A 16,319-nucleotide genomic window follows, 5' to 3' on the forward strand; every position below is an offset into this window, starting at 1 on the left:
CGATTTCAGTTCCAGAGCGATTTGCCCAATGAGTCCTTAATATTTAGTCGTTTTCAGCCAATTTTCTGGATTTTTGAAAATTTCACTTTTTTGTGAAAATATCCACTAAATGAGGAAATAATATGTGTGAGGGTACCCCAGGAGAGTTCCAAATGTGTGTGGGTAGAATATATATCCCACGGGGGTAAAATTGAAGAAAGTTGAAAAAAAATTTTTTTGGACTTAGTCATTTTTCCGGCGTTTATCAGACTTTCAGATAGGGCAAATGTCTGCGAGCATTCCGATTTCAGTTCCAGAGCGATTCGCCTAATGAGTCCTTGATATTTAGTCATTTTTAGCCAATTTTCTGGATTTTTGAAAATTTCACTTTTTTGTGAAAATATCCACTAAATGAGGGAATAATATGTGTGAGGGTACCCCAGGAGAGTTCCAAATGTGTGTGGGTAGAATATATATCCCACGGGGGTAAAATTGAAAAAAGTTGAAAAAAATTTTTTCTTCGACTTAGTCATTTTTCCGGCGTTTATCAGACTTTCAGATAGGGCAAATGTCAGTGAGCATTCCGATTTCAGTTCCAGAGCGATTCACCCAATGAGTCCTTGATATTTAGTCGTTTTCAGCCATTTTTCGGGATTTTTGAAAATTTCACTATTTTGTGAAAATATCCACTAAATGAGGGAATAATATGTGTGAGGGTACCCCAGGAGAGTTCCAAATGTGTGTGGGTAGAATATATATCCCACGGGGGTAAAATAGAAAAAAGTTGAAAAAATTTTTTTCTTCGACTTAGTCATTTTTCCGGCGTTTATCAGACTTTCAGATAGGGCAAATGTCAGTGAGCATTCCGATTTCAGTTCCAGAGCGATTCGCCCAATGAGTCCTTGATATTTAGTCGTTTTCAGCCAATTTTCTGGATTTTTGAAAATTTCACTTTTTTGTGAAAATATCCACTAAATGAGGGAATAATATGTGTGAGGGTACCCCAGGAGAGTTCCAAATGTGTATGGGTAGAATATATATCCCACGGGGCTAAAATTAAAAAAAGTTGAAAAAAATTTTTTTTTGGACTTAGTCATTTTTCCGGCGTTTATCAGACTTTCAGATAGGGGAAATGTGAGTGAGCGTTCCGATTTCAGTTCCAGAGCGATTCGCCCAATGAGTCGTTGATATTTAGTCGTTTTCAGCCAATTTTCTGGATTTTTGAAAATTTCACTTTTTTGTGAAAATATCCACTAAATGAGGGAATAATATGTGTGAGGGTACCCCAGGAGAGTTCCAAATGTGTGTGGGTAGAATATATATCCCACGGGGGTAAAATAGAAAAAAGTTGAAAAAATTTTTTTCTTCGACTTAGTCATTTTTCCGGCGTTTATCAGACTTTCAGATAGGGCAAATGTCAGTGAGCATTCCGATTTCAGTTCCAGAGCGATTCGCCCAATGAGTCCTTGATATTTAGTCGTTTTCATCCATTTTTCGGGATTTTTGAAAATTTCACTATTTTGTGAAAATATCCACTAAATGAGGGAATAATATGTGTGAGGGTACCCCAGGAGGGTTCCAAATGTGTGTGGGTAGAATATATATCCCAAGGGGGTAAAATTGAAAAAAGTTGAAAAAAAAATTTTCTTGGACTTAGTCATTTTTCCGGCGTTTATCAGACTTTCAGATAGGGGAAATGTCAGTGAGCGTTCCGATTTCAGTTCCAGAGCGATTTGCCCAACGAGTCCTTAATATTTAGTCGTTTTCAGCCAATTTTCTGGATTTTTGAAAATTTCACTTTTTTGTGAAAATATCCACTAAATGAGGAAATAATATGTGTGAGGGTACCCCAGGAGAGTTCCAAATGTGTGTGGGTAGAATATATATCCCACGGGGGTAAAATTGAAAAAAGTTGAAAAAAAATTTTTCTTGGACTTAGTCATTTTTCCGGCGTTTATCAGACTTTCAGATAGGGGAAATGTCAGTGAGCGTTCCGATTTCAGTTCCAGAGCGATTTGCCCAATGAGTCCTTAATATTCAGTCGTTTTCAGCCAATTTTCTGTATTTTTGAAAATTTCACTTTTTTGTGAAAATATCCACTAAATGAGGAAATAATATGTGTGAGGGTACCCCAGGAGAGTTCCAAATGTGTGTGGGTAGAATATATATCCCACGGGGGTAAAATTGAAGAAAGTTGAAAAAAAATTTTTTTGGACTTAGTCATTTTTCCGGCGTTTATCAGACTTTCAGATAGGGCAAATGTCTGCGAGCATTCCGATTTCAGTTCCAGAGCGATTCGCCTAATGAGTCCTTGATATTTAGTCATTTTTAGCCAATTTTCTGGATTTTTGAAAATTTCACTTTTTTTGTGAAAATATCCACTAAATGAGGGAATAATATGTGTGAGGGTACCCCAGGAGAGTTCCAAATGTGTGTGGGTAGAATATATATCCCACGGGGGTAAAATTGAAAAAAGTTGAAAAAAATTTTTTCTTCGACTTAGTCATTTTTCCGGCGTTTATCAGACTTTCAGATAGGGCAAATGTCAGTGAGCATTCCGATTTCAGTTCCAGAGCGATTCGCCCAATGAGTCCTTGATATTTAGTCGTTTTCAGCCATTTTTCGGGATTTTTGAAAATTTCACTATTTTGTGAAAATATCCACTAAATGAGGGAATAATATGTGTGAGGGTACCCCAGGAGGGTTCCAAATGTGTGTGGGTAGAATATATATCCCACGGGGGTAAAATTGAAGAAAGTTGAAGAAAATTTTTTTTGGACTTAGTCATTTTTCCGGCGTTTATCAGACTTTCAGATAGGGCAAATGTCAGTGAGCATTCCGATTTCAGTTCCAGAGCGATTCACCCAATGAGTCCTTGATATTTAGTCGTTTTCAGCCATTTTTCGGAATTTTTGAAAATTTCACTATTTTGTGAAAGTATCCACTAAATGAGGGAATAATATGTGTGAGGGTACCCCAGGAGAGTTCCAAATGTGTGTGGGTAGAATATATATCCCACGGGGGTAAAATAGAAAAAAGTTGAAAAAATTTTTTTCTTCGACTTAGTCATTTTTCCGGCGTTTATCAGACTTTCAGATAGGGCAAATGTCAGTGAGCATTCCGATTTCAGTTCCAGAGCGATTTGCCTAACGAGTCCTTAATATTTAGTCGTTTTCAGCCAATTTTCTGGATTTTTGAAAATTTCACTTTTTTGTGAAAATATCCACTAAATGAGGAAATAATATGTGTGAGGGTACCCCGGGAGAGTTCCAAATGTGTGTGGGTAGAATATATATCCCACGGGGGTAAAATTGAAAAAAGTTGAAAAAATTTTTTTCTTGGACTTAGTCATTTTTCCGGCGTTTATCAGACTTTCAGATAGGGGAAATGTCAGTGAGTGTTCCGATTTCAGTTCCAGAGCGATTCGCCCAATGAGTCCTTGATATTTAGTCGTTTTCAGCCAATTTTCGGGATTTTTGAAAATTTCACTATTTTGTGAAAATATCCTCTAAATGAGGGAATAATATGTGTGAGTGTACCCCAGGAGAGTTCCAAATGTGTGTGGGTAGAATATATATCCCACGGGGGTAAAATTGAAAAAAGTTTAAAAATTTTTTTTCTTGGACTTAGTCATTTTTCCGGCGTTTATCAGACTTTCAGATAGGGGAAATGTCAGTGAGCGTTCCGATTTCAGTTCCAGAGCGATTCGCCCAATGAGTCCTTGATATTTAGTCGTTTTCAGCCAATTTTCTGGATTTTTGAAAATTTCACTTTTTTGTGAAAATATCCACTAAATGAGGGAATAATATGTGTGAGGGTACCCCAGGAGGGTTCCAAATGTGTGTGGGTAGAATATATATCCCGCGGGGGTAAAATTGAAAAAAGTTGAAAAAAATTTTTTCTTGGACTTAGTCATTTTTCCGGCGTTTATCAGACTTTCAGATAGGGGAAATGTCAGTGAGTGTTTTGATTTCAGTTCCAGAGCGATTTGCCCAATGAGTCCATAATATTTAGTCGTTTTCAGCCAATTTTCTGGATTTTTGAAAATTTCACTTTTTTGTGAAAATATCCACTAAATGAGGGAATAATATGTGTGACGGTACCCCAGGAGAGTTGCAAATGTGTGTGGGTAGAATATATATCCCACGGGGGTAAAATTGAAGAAAGTTGAAAAAAAATTTTTTTGGGACTTAGTCATTTTTCCGGCGTTTATCAGACTTTCAGATAGGGCAAATGTCTGTGAGCATTCCGATTTCAGTTCCAGAGCGATTCGCCTAATGAGTCCTTGATATTTAGTCGTTTTTAGCCAATTTTCTAGATTTTTGAAAATTTCACTTTTTTGTGAAAATATCCACTAAATGAGGGAATAATATGTGTGAGGGTACCCCAGGAGAGTTCCAAATGTGTGTGGGTAGAATATATATCCCACGGGGGTAAAATTGAAAAAAGTTGAAAAAAAATTTTTCTTGGACTTAGTCATTTTTCCGGCGTTTATCAGACTTTCAGATAGGGGAAATGTCAGTGAGCGTTCCCATTTCAGTTCAAGAGCGATTCGCCCAATGAGTCCTTGATATTTAGTCGTTTTCAGCCAATTTTCTGGAGTTTTGTAAATTTCACTTTTTTGTGAAAATATCCACTAAATGAGGGAATAATATGTGTGAGGGTACCCCAGGAGGGTTCCAAATGTGTGTGGGTAGAATATATATCCCACGGGGGTAAAATTGAAGAAAGTTGAAAACATTTTTTTCTTGGACTTAGTCATTTTTCCGGCGTTTATCAGACTTTCAGATAGGGCAAATGTCAGTGAGCGTTCAGATTTCAGTTCCAGAGCGATTCGCCCAATGAGTCCTTGATATTAAGTCATATCCCACGGGTATATCCCACGGGGGTAAAATTGAAAAAAGTTGAAAAAAAATTTTTCTTGGACTTAGTCATTTTTCCGGCGTTTATCAGACTTTCAGATAGGGGAAATGTCAGTGAGCGTCCCGATTTCAGTTCCAGAGCGATTTGCCCAATGAGTCCATAATATTTAGTCGTTTTCAGCCAATTTTCTGGATTTTTGAAAATTTCACTTTTTTGTGAAAATATCCACTAAATGAGGGAATAATATGTGTGACGGTACCCCAGGAGAGTTCCAAATGTGTGTGGGTAGAATATATATCCCACGGGGGTAAAATTGAAGAAAGTTGAAAAAAAATTTTTTTGGACTTAGTCATTTTTCCGGCGTTTATCAGACTTTCAGATAGGGCAAATGTCTGCGAGCATTCCGATTTCAGTTCCAGAGCGATTCGCCTAATGAGTCCTTGATATTTAGTCGTTTTTAGCCAATTTTCTGGATTTTTGAAAATTTCACTTTTTTGTGAAAATATCCACTAAATGAGGGAATAATATGTGTGAGGGTACCCCAGGAGAGTTCCAAATGTGTGTGGGTAGAATATATATCCCACGGGGGTAAAATTGAAAAAAGTTGAAAAAAATTTTTTCTTCGACTTAGTCATTTTTCCGGCGTTTATCAGACTTTCAGATAGGGCAAATGTCAGTGAGCATTCCGATTTCAGTTCCAGAGCGATTCGCCCAATGAGTCCTTGATATTTAGTCGTTTTCAGCCATTTTTCGGGATTTTTGAAAATTTCACTATTTTGTGAAAATATCCACTAAATGAGGGAATAATATGTGTGAGGGTACCCCAGGAGGGTTCCAAATGTGTGTGGGTAGAATATATATCCCACGGGGGTAAAATTGAAGAAAGTTGAAGAAAATTTATTTTGGACTTAGTCATTTTTCCGGCGTTTATCAGACTTTCAGATAGGGCAAATGTCTGTGAGCATTCCGATTTCAGTTCCAGAGCGATTCGCCTAATGAGTCCTTGATATTTAGTCGTTTTTAGCCAATTTTCTGGATTTTTGAAAATTTCACTTTTTTGTGAAAATATCCACTAAATGAGGGAATAATATGTGTGAGGGTACCCCAGGAGATTTGCAAATGTGTGTGGGTAGAATATATATCCCACGGGGGTAAAATTGAAGAAAGTTGAAAAAAAATTTTTTTTGGACTTAGTCATTTTTCCGACGTTTATCAGACTTTCAGATAGGGGAAATGTCAGTGAGCATTCCGATTTCAGTTCCAGAGTGATTCACCCAATGAGTCCTTGATATTTAGTCGTTTTCAGCCAATTTTCTGGATTTTTGAAAATTTCACTTTTTTGTGAAAATATCCACTAAATGAGGGAATAATATGTGTGAGGGTACCCCAGGAGAGTTCCAAATGTGTTTGGGTAGAATATATATCCCACGGGGGTAAAATAGAAAAAAGTTGAAAAAATTTTTTTATTCGACTTAGTCATTTTTCCGGCGTTTATCAGACTTTCAGATAGGGCAAATGTCAGTGAGCATTCCGATTTCAGTTCCAGAGTGATTCACCCAATGAGTCCTTGATATTTAGTCGTTTTCAGCCATTTTTCGGGATTTTTGAAAATTTCACTATTTTGTGAAAATATCCACTAAATGAGGGAATAGTATTTGTGAGGGTACCCCAGGAGAGTTCCAAATGTGTGTGGGTAGAATATATATCCCACGGGGGTAAAATAGAAAAAAGTTGAAAACATTTTTTTCTTCGACTTAGTCATTTTTCCGGCGTTTATCAGACTTTCAGATAGGGCAAATGTCAGTGAACATTCCGATTTCAGTTCCAGAGTGATTCACCCAATGAGTCCTTGATATTTAGTCGTTTTCAGCCATTTTTCGGGATTTTTGAAAATTTCACTTTTTTGTGAAAATATCCACTAAATGAGGGAATAATATGTGTGAGGGTACCCCAGGAGAGTTCCAAATGTGTGTGGGTAGAATATATATCCCACGGGGGTAAAATTAAAAAAAGTTGAAAAAAAATTTTTTTTGGACTTAGTCATTTTTCCGGCGTTTATCAGACTTTCAGATAGGGGAAATGTCAGTGAGCGTTCCGATTTCAGTTCCAGAGCGATTCGCCCAATGAGTCCTTGATATTTAGTCGTTTTCAGCCAATTTTCTGGATTTTTGAAAATTTCACTTTTTTGTGAAAATATCCACTAAATGAGGGAATAATATGTGTGAGGGTACCCCAGGAAAGTTCCAAATGTGTATGGGTAGAATATATATCCCACGGGGGTAAAATTAAAAAAAGTTGAAAAAAATTTTTTTTTGGACTTAGTCATTTTTCCGGCGTTTATCAGACTTTCAGATAGGGGAAATGTGAGTGAGCGTTCCGATTTCAGTTCCAGAGCGATTCGCCCAATGAGTCGTTGATATTTAGTCGTTTTCAGCCAATTTTCTGGATTTTTGAAAATTTCACTTTTTTGTGACAATATCCACTAAATGAGGGAATAATATGTGTGAGGGTACCCCAGGAGAGTACCAAATGTGTGTGGGTAGAATATATATCCCACGGGGGTAAAATAGAAAAAAGTTGAAAAAATGTTTTTCTTCGACTTAGTCATTTTTCCGGCGTTTATCAGACTTTCAGATAGGGCAAATGTCAGTGAGCATTCCGATTTCAGTTCCAGAGCGATTCGCCCAATGAGTCCTTGATATTTAGTCGTTTTCAGCCATTTTTTGGGTTTTTTGAAAATTTCACTATTTTGTGAAAATATCCACTAAATGAGGGAATAATATGTGTGAGGGTACCCCAGGAGGGTTCCAAATGTGTGTGGGTAGAATATATATCCCAAGGGGGTAAAATTGAAAAAAGTTGAAAAAAAATTTTTCTTGGACTTAGTCATTTTTCCGGCGTTTATCAGACTTTCAGATAGGGGAAATGTCAGTGAGCATTCCGATTTCAGTTCCAGAGCGATTTGCCCACTGAGTCCTTCATATTTAGTCGTTTTTGAGCCAATTTTCTGGATTTTTGAAAATTTCACTTTTTTGTGAAAATATCCACTAAATGAGGGAATAATATGTGTGAGGGTACCCCAGGAGAGTTCCAAATGTGTGTGGGTAGAATATATATCCCATGGGGGTAAAATTAAAGAAAGTTGAAAAAAAAATTTTTTTGGACTTAGTCATTTTTCCGGCGTTTATCAGACTTTCAGATAGGGCAAATGTCTGTGAGCATTCCGATTTCAGTTCCAGAGCGATTCGCCTAATGAGTCCTTGATATTTAGTCGTTTTTAGCCAATTTTCTGGATTTTTGAAAATTTCACTTTTTTGTGAAAATATCCACTAAATGAGGGAATAATATGTGTGAGGGTACCCCAGGAGAGTTCCAAATGTGTGTGGGTAGAATATATATGCCACGGGGGTAAAGTTGAAAAAAGTTGAAAAAATTTTTTTCTTGGACTTAGTCCTTTTTCCGGCGTTTATCAGACTTTCAGATAGGGGAAATGTCAGTGAGCGTTCCGATTTCAGTTCCAGAGCGATTCGCCCAATGAGTCCTTGATATTTAGTCGTTTTCAGCCAATTTTCGGGATTTTTGAAAATTTCACTATTTTGTGAAAATATCCTCTAAATGAGGGAATAATATGTGTGAGTGTACCCCAGGAGAGTTCCAAATGTGTGTGGGTAGAATATATATCCCACGGGGGTAAAATTGAAAAAAGTTTAAAAAAAATTTTTCTTGGACTTAGTCATTTTTCCGGCGTTTATCAGACTTTCAGATAGGGGAAATGTCAGTGAGCATTCCGATTTCAGTTCCAGAGCGATTTGCCCAATGAGTCCTTAATATTTAGCCGTTTTCAGCCAATTTTCTGGATTTTTGAAAATTTCACTTTTTTGTGAAAATATCCACTAAATGAGGGAATAATATGTGTGAGGGTACCCCAGGAGAGTTCCAAATGTGTGTGGGTAGAATATATATCCCACGGGGGTAAAATTAAAAAAAGTTGAAAAAATATTTTTTTTGGACTTAGTCATTTTTCCGGCGTTTATCAGACTTTCAGATAGGGGAAATGTCAGTGAGCGTTCCGATTTCAGTTCCAGAGCGATTCGCCCAATGAGTCCTTGATATTTAGTCGTTTTCAGCCAATTTTCTGGATTTTTGAAAATTTCACTTTTTTGTGAAAATATCCACTAAATGAGGGAATAATATGTGTGAGGGTACCCCAGGAGAGTTCCAAATGTGTTTGGGTAGAATATATATCCCACGGGGGTAAAATAGAAAAAAGTTGAAAAAATTTTTTTATTCGACTTAGTCATTTTTCCGGCGTTTATCAGACTTTCAGATAGGGCAAATGTCAGTGAGCATTCCGATTTCAGTTCCAGAGTGATTCACCCAATGAGTCCTTGATATTTAGTCGTTTTCAGCCATTTTTCGGGATTTTTGAAAATTTCACTATTTTGTGAAAATATCCACTAAATGAGGGAATAGTATTTGTGAGGGTACCCCAGGAGAGTTCCAAATGTGTGTGGGTAGAATATATATCCCACGGGGGTAAAATAGAAAAAAGTTGAAAACATTTTTTTCTTCGACTTAGTCATTTTTCCGGCGTTTATCAGACTTTCAGATAGGGCAAATGTCAGTGAGCATTCCGATTTCAGTTCCAGAGTGATTCACCCAATGAGTCCTTGATATTTAGTCGTTTTCAGCCATTTTTCGGGATTTTTGAAAATTTCACTTTTTTGTGAAAATATCCACTAAATGAGGGAATAATATGTGTGAGGGTACCCCAGGAGAGTTCCAAATGTGTGTGGGTAGAATATATATCCCACGGGGGTAAAATTAAAAAAAGTTGAAAAAAAATTTTTTTTGGACTTAGTCATTTTTCCGGCGTTTATCAGACTTTCAGATAGGGCAAATGTCTGTGAGCATTCCGATTTCAGTTCCAGAGCGATTCGCCTAATGAGTCCTTGATGTTTAGTCGTTTTTAGCCAATTTTCTGGATTTTTGAAAATTTCAATTTTTTGTGAAAATATCCACTAAATGAGGGAATAATATGTGTGAGGGTACCCCAGGAGAGTTCCAAATGTGTGTGGGTAGAATATATATGCCACGGGGGTAAAGTTGAAAAAAGTTGAAAAATATTTTTTTTGGACTTAGTCATTTTTCCGGCGTTTATCAGACTTTCAGATAGGGGAAATGTCAGTGAGCGTTCCGATTTCAGTTCCAGAGCGATTCGCCCAATGAGTCCTTGATATTTAGTCGTTTTCAGCCAATTTTCTGGATTTTTGAAAATTTCACTTTTTTGTGAAAATATCCACTAAATGAGGGAATAATATGTGTGAGGGTACCCCAGGAAAGTTCCAAATGTGTATGGGTAGAATATATATCCCACGGGGGTAAAATTAAAAAAAGTTGAAAAAAATTTTTTTTTGGACTTAGTCATTTTTCCGGCGTTTATCAGACTTTCAGATAGGGGAAATGTGAGTGGGCGTTCCGATTTCAGTTCCAGAGCGATTCGCCCAATGAGTCGTTGATATTTAGTCGTTTTCAGCCAATTTTCTGGATTTTTGAAAATTTCACTTTTTTGTGACAATATCCACTAAATGAGGGAATAATATGTGTGAGGGTACCCCAGGAGAGTACCAAATGTGTGTGGGTAGAATATATATCCCACGGGGGTAAAATAGAAAAAAGTTGAAAAAATGTTTTTCTTCGACTTAGTCATTTTTCCGGCGTTTATCAGACTTTCAGATAGGGCAAATGTCAGTGAGCATTCCGATTTCAGTTCCAGAGCGATTCGCCCAATGAGTCCTTGATATTTAGTCGTTTTCAGCCATTTTTTGGGTTTTTTGAAAATTTCACTATTTTGTGAAAATATCCACTAAATGAGGGAATAATATGTGTGAGGGTACCCCAGGAGGGTTCCAAATGTGTGTGGGTAGAATATATATCCCAAGGGGGTAAAATTGAAAAAAGTTGAAAAAAAATTTTTCTTGGACTTAGTCATTTTTCCGGCGTTTATCAGACTTTCAGATAGGGGAAATGTCAGTGAGCATTCCGATTTCAGTTCCAGAGCGATTTGCCCACTGAGTCCTTCATATTTAGTCGTTTTTGAGCCAATTTTCTGGATTTTTGAAAATTTCACTTTTTTGTGAAAATATCCACTAAATGAGGGAATAATATGTGTGAGGGTACCCCAGGAGAGTTCCAAATGTGTGTGGGTAGAATATATATCCCATGGGGGTAAAATTAAAGAAAGTTGAAAAAAAAATTTTTTTGGACTTAGTCATTTTTCCGGCGTTTATCAGACTTTCAGATAGGGCAAATGTCTGTGAGCATTCCGATTTCAGTTCCAGAGCGATTCGCCTAATGAGTCCTTGATATTTAGTCGTTTTTAGCCAATTTTCTGGATTTTTGAAAATTTCACTTTTTTGTGAAAATATCCACTAAATGAGGGAATAATATGTGTGAGGGTACCCCAGGAGAGTTCCAAATGTGTGTGGGTAGAATATATATGCCACGGGGGTAAAGTTGAAAAAAGTTGAAAAATTTTTTTTCTTGGACTTAGTCCTTTTTCCGGCGTTTATCAGACTTTCAGATAGGGGAAATGTCAGTGAGCGTTCCGATTTCAGTTCCAGAGCGATTCGCCCAATGAGTCCTTGATATTTAGTCGTTTTCAGCCAATTTTCGGGATTTTTGAAAATTTCACTATTTTGTGAAAATATCCTCTAAATGAGGGAATAATATGTGTGAGTGTACCCCAGGAGAGTTCCAAATGTGTGTGGGTAGAATATATATCCCACGGGGGTAAAATTGAAAAAAGTTTAAAAAAAAATTTTCTTGGACTTAGTCATTTTTCCGGCGTTTATCAGACTTTCAGATAGGGGAAATGTCAGTGAGCATTCCGATTTCAGTTCCAGAGCGATTTGCCCAATGAGTCCTTAATATTTAGCCGTTTTCAGCCAATTTTCTGGATTTTTGAAAATTTCACTTTTTTGTGAAAATATCCACTAAATGAGGGAATAATATGTGTGAGGGTACCCCAGGAGAGTTCCAAATGTGTGTGGGTAGAATATATATCCCACGGGGGTAAAATTAAAAAAAGTTGAAAAAATATTTTTTTTGGACTTAGTCATTTTTCCGGCGTTTATCAGACTTTCAGATAGGGGAAATGTCAGTGAGCGTTCCGATTTCAGTTCCAGAGCGATTCGCCCAATGAGTCCTTGATATTTAGTCGTTTTCAGCCAATTTTCTGGATTTTTGAAAATTTCACTTTTTTGTGAAAATATCCACTAAATGAGGGAATAATATGTGTGAGGGTATCCCAGGAGGGTTCCAAATGTGTGTGGGTAGAATATATATCCCACGGGGGTAAAATTGAAAAAAGTTGAAAAAAATTTTTTCTTGGACTTTGTCATTTTTCCGGCGTTTATCAGACTTTCAGATAGGGGAAATGTCAGTGAGCATTCCGATTTCAGTTCCAGAGCGATTTGCCCAATGAGTCCTTAATATTTAGCCGTTTTCAGCCAATTTTCTGGATTTTTGAAAATTTCACTTTTTTGTGAAAATATCCACTAAATGAGGGAATAATATGTGTGAGGGTACCCCAGGAGAGTTCCAAATGTGTGTGGGTAGAATATATATCCCACGGGGGTAAAATTGAAAAAAGTTGAAAAAAAATTTTTCTTGGACTTTGTCCTTTTTCCGGCGTTAATCAGACTTTCAGATAGGGGAAATGTCAGTGAGCGTTCCGATTTCAGTTCCAGAGCGATTCGCCCAATGAGTCCTTGATATTTAGTCGTCTTCAGCCAATTTTCGGGATTTTTGAAAATTTCACTATTTTGTGAAAATATCCTCTAAATGAGGGAATAATATGTGTGAGTGTACCCCAGGAGAGTTCCAAATGTGTGTGGGTAGAATATATATCCCACGGGGGTAAAATTGAAAAAAGTTTAAAAAAAATTTTTCTTGGACTTAGTCATTTTTCCGGCGTTTATCAGACTTTCAGATAGGGGAAATGTCAGTGAGCATTCCGATTTCAGTTCCAGAGCGATTTGCCCAATGAGTCCTTAATATTTAGTCGTTTTCAGCCAATTTTCTGGATTTTTGAAAATTTCACTTTTTTGTGAAAATATCCACTAAATGAGGGAATAATATGTGTGAGGGTACCCCAGGAGAGTTCCAAATGTGTGTGGGTAGAATATATATGCCACGGGGGTAAAATTGAAAAAAGTTGAAAAAATTTTTTTCTTGGACTTAGTCCTTTTTCCAGCGTTTATCAGACTTTCAGATAGGGGAAATGTCAGTGAGCGTTCCGATTTCAGTTCCAGAGCGATTCGCCCAATGAGTCCTTGATATTTAGTCGTTTTCAGCCAATTTTCGGGATTTTTGAAAATTTCACTATTTTGTGAAAATATCCTCTAAATGAGGGAATAATATGTGTGAGTGTACCCCAGGAGAGTTCCAAATGTGTGTGGGTAGAATATATATCCCACTGGGGTAAAATTGAAAAAAGTTTAAAAAAATTTTTTCTTGGACTTAGTCATTTTTCCGGCGTTTATCAGACTTTCAGATAGGGGAAATGTCAGTGAGCATTCCGATTTCAGTTCCAGAGCGATTTGCCCAATGAGTCCTTAATATTTAGCCGTTTTCAGCCAATTTTCTGGATTTTTGAAAATTTCACTTTTTTGTGAAAATATCCACTAAATGAGGGAATAATATGTGTGAGGGTACCCCAGGAGAGTTCCAAATGTGTGTGGGTAGAATATATATCCCACGGGGGTAAAATTAAAAAAAGTTGAAAAAATATTTTTTTTGTACTTAGTTATTTTTCCGGCGTTTATCAGACTTTCAGATAGGGCAAATGTCTGTGAGCATTCCGATTTCAGTTCCAGAGTGATTCGCCTAATGAGTCCTTGATATTTAGTCGTTTTTAGCCAATTTTCTGGATTTTTGAAAATTTCACTTTTTTGTGAAAATATCCACTAAATGAGGGAATAATATGTGTGAGGGTACCCCAGGAGGGTTCCAAATGTGTGTGGGTAGAATATATATCCCACGGGGGTAAAATTGGAAAAAGTTGAAAAAATTTTTTTCTTGGACTTTGTCCTTTTTCCGGCGTTTATCAGACTTTCAGATAGGGGAAATGTCAGTGAGCGTTCCGATTTCAGTTCCAGAGCGATTCGCCCAATGAGTCCTTGATATTTAGTCGTCTTCAGCCAATTTTCGGGATTTTTGAAAATTTCACTATTTTGTGAAAATATCCTCTAAATGAGGGAATAATATGTGTGAGTGTACCCCAGGAGAGTTCCAAATGTGTGTGGGTAGAATATATATCCCACGGGGGTAAAATTGAAAAAAGTTTAAAAAAAATTTTTCTTGGACTTAGTCATTTTTCCGGCGTTTATCAGACTTTCAGATAGGGGAAATGTCAGTGAGCATTCCGATTTCAGTTCCAGAGCGATTTGCCCAATGAGTCCTTAATATTTAGTCGTTTTCAGCCAATTTTCTGGATTTTTGAAAATTTCACTTTTTTGTGAAAATATCCACTAAATGAGGGAATAATATGTGTGAGGGTACCCCAGGAGAGTTCCAAATGTGTGTGGGTAGAATATATATGCCACGGGGGTAAAATTGAAAAAAGTTGAAAAATTTTTTTTCTTGGACTTAGTCCTTTTTCCGGAGTTTATCAGACTTTCAGATAGGGGAAATGTCAGTGAGCGTTCCGATTTCAGTTCCAGAGCGATTCGCCCAATGAGTCCTTGATATTTAGTCGTTTTCAGCCAATTTTCGGGATTTTTGAAAATTTCACTATTTTGTGAAAATATCCTCTAAATGAGGGAATAATATGTGTGAGTGTACCCCAGGAGAGTTCCAAATGTGTGTGGGTAGAATATATATCCCACGGGGGTAAAATTGAAAAAAGTTTAAAAATTTTTTTTCTTGGACTTAGTCATTTTTCCGGCGTTTATCAGACTTTCAGATAGGGGAAATGTCAGTGAGCATTCCGATTTCAGTTCCAGAGCGATTTGCCCAATGAGTCCTTAATATTTAGTCGTTTTCAGCCAATTTTCTGGATTTTTGAAAATTTCACTTTTTTGTGAAAATATCCACTAAATGAGGGAATAATATGTGTGAGGGTACCCCAGGAGAGTTCCAAATGTGTGTGGGTAGAATATATATCCCACGGGGGCAAAATTAAAAAAAGTTGAAAAAATTTTTTTTTTGTACTTAGTTATTTTTCCGGCGTTTATCAGACTTTCAGATAGGGCAAATGTCTGTGAGCATTCCGATTTCAGTTCCAGAGCGATTCGCCTAATGAGTCCTTGATATTTAGTCGTTTTTAGCCAATTTTCTGGATTTTTGAAAATTTCACTTTTTTGTGAAAATATCCACTAAATGAGGGAATAATATGTGTGAGTGTACCCCAGGAGAGTTCCAAATGTGTGTGGGTAGAATATATATCCCACGGGGGTAAAATTGAAAAAAGTTTAAAAAATTTTTTTCTTGGACTTAGTCATTTTTCCGGCGTTTATCAGACTTTCAGATAGGGGAAATGTCAGTGAGCGTTCCGATTTCAGTTCCAGAGCGATTCGCCCAATGAGTCCTTGATATTTAGTCGTTTTCGGCCAATTTTCTGGATTTTTGAAAATTTCACTTTTTTGTGAAAATATCCACTAAATGAGGGAATAATATGTGTGAGGGTACCCCAGGAGGGTTCCAAATGTGTGTGGGTAGAATATATATCCCACGGGGGTAAAATTGAAAAAAGTTGAAAAACATTTTTTCCTGGACTTAGTCCTTTTTCCGGCGTTTATCAGACTTTCAGATAGGGGAAATGTCAGTGAGCGTTCCGATTTCAGTTCCAGAGCGATTCGCCCAATGAGTCCTTGATATTTAGTCGTCTTCAGCCAATTTTCGGGATTTTTGAAAATTTCACTATTTTGTGAAAATATCCTCTAAATGAGGGAATAATATGTGTGAGTGTACCCCAGGAGAGTTCCAAATGTGTGTGGGTAGAATATATATCCCACGGGGGTAAAATTGAAAAAAGTTTAAAAAAATTTTTTCTTGGACTTAGTCATTTTTCCGGCGTTTATCAGACTTTCAGATAGGGGAAATGTCAGTGAGCATTCCGATATCAGTTCCAGAGCGATTTGCCCAATGAGTCCTTAATATTTAGTCGTTTTCAGCCAATTTTCTGGATTTTTGAAAATTTCACTTTTTTGTGAAAATATCCACTAAATGAGGGAATAATATGTGTGAGGGTACCCCAGGAGAGTTCCAAATGTGTGTGGGTAGAATATATATCCCACGGGGGTAAAATTGAAAAAAGTTTAAAAAATTTTTTTCTTGGACTTAGTCATTTTTCCGGCGTTTATCAGACTTTCAGATAGGGGAAATGTCAGTGAGCGTTCCGATTTCAGTTCCAGAGCGATTCGCCCAATGAGTCCTTGATATTTAGTCGTTTTCAGCCAATTTTCTGGATTTTT

Source organism: Phyllobates terribilis, unplaced genomic scaffold (assembly GCF_046119375.1).
Source record: "Phyllobates terribilis strain yellow unplaced genomic scaffold, ASM4611937v1 Scaffold_2__4_contigs__length_985480577, whole genome shotgun sequence".
Lineage (NCBI taxonomy): Eukaryota > Metazoa > Chordata > Amphibia > Anura > Dendrobatidae > Phyllobates > Phyllobates terribilis.